The following is a 1186-nucleotide window of genomic DNA, read 5'->3' as shown; positions in this document are numbered from 1 at the left end:
CATATGCATCCATCTTTTGGCTCGAGAATTTCACGGGATAGAGATATGGTATAAGAAATAGACTATTAAGTAACTCTAAATGAATTGTGGATACATCTGTATCCTTAACATACTGAAACGATTGTCATTATTCGTATCAAACCAATAGCGATTCATACAAGCTAAATCTTCTAATCAATGGTGGGCCAATAATGAATTTTTTTGCATATGTATTAAGACGCTTGGCCTGATTTCGAAATTGTCCAGAGTTTTATATGTTGTTTTCATTGCAAAATGATGGGTCTCCTTCCATAACTTTCCAATTACGAGTACGAGAATTGAAAGACATGAAAATTCTCAATTCTCTACGGCGTCTAGTAGATAGAAACAAGAAAATCAGAAGAATCTTTCTCTCTATTCACTATCATTCCGCGTCTTCGACTTCTATTAGTTTCTTTTCTTCTTTAATGCAATAGCTATAGTTTGATATAAGAATCCATTTCTCAAAGTAATGGAAACCATTCTCTTATAGGAAATGGTTCGAAAATCGCTATTCCACCTTTTAGGTATCGTGAAAAGTGATACCTGTGAAGATCGTGCATTTCAGTCAAATTCAGATCCGTTTTTCGAGTCCATGATATAATATAACCAAATTGGATAGATCTTCCACCTGTTTAGCTAAGAAAGAATAGATACAGAGGTGGATAATAGATCGATATGAAGATCATGAGCTGCCCCATAATGAAATCGCCAGTAGTCGCGAATATCTCCTTCTTCCCTAATCCAAGATTGGAGAAAGAAGATCTAAGAGGGACCTATGGAGAATGTAGTCAGAAATCCATAATAGAGTCCGACCACAACGACCGAATTAATTATCCTCATCGAGAAACTTAGACTACTAAATAGAAAAGATTTGAAAATCATGGCATGGGTCTCCTTTTTTTCTTTCTTTAGAGTTTTCTATATGCACAATTTCTCGATGTTTCGATGAGAATTTCTTGACTTTCCATATATAGAAAGAGATAGACTATAAATGACATCTCTTATGTCAATAAGACCAAAGGGATGGATATTAAATGATAGGAAGTGCTAGGAAGTGAAATAGAATGAAATAGAGCCACTTTGGGCTTCCCTATGAAATGAGGCATGGAACGGAGCCACTACGAAGAAATTATGGGAGTTACGAAAGAAGCTTCGGACTCATATT

This window comes from Triticum urartu, unplaced genomic scaffold, assembly GCF_056163025.1.
Source record: "Triticum urartu cultivar PI428250 unplaced genomic scaffold, HENAU_Tu73 scaffold253, whole genome shotgun sequence".
Taxonomy (NCBI): domain Eukaryota; kingdom Viridiplantae; phylum Streptophyta; class Magnoliopsida; order Poales; family Poaceae; genus Triticum; species Triticum urartu.
Note: the sequence above shows the minus strand (reverse complement) of the source record.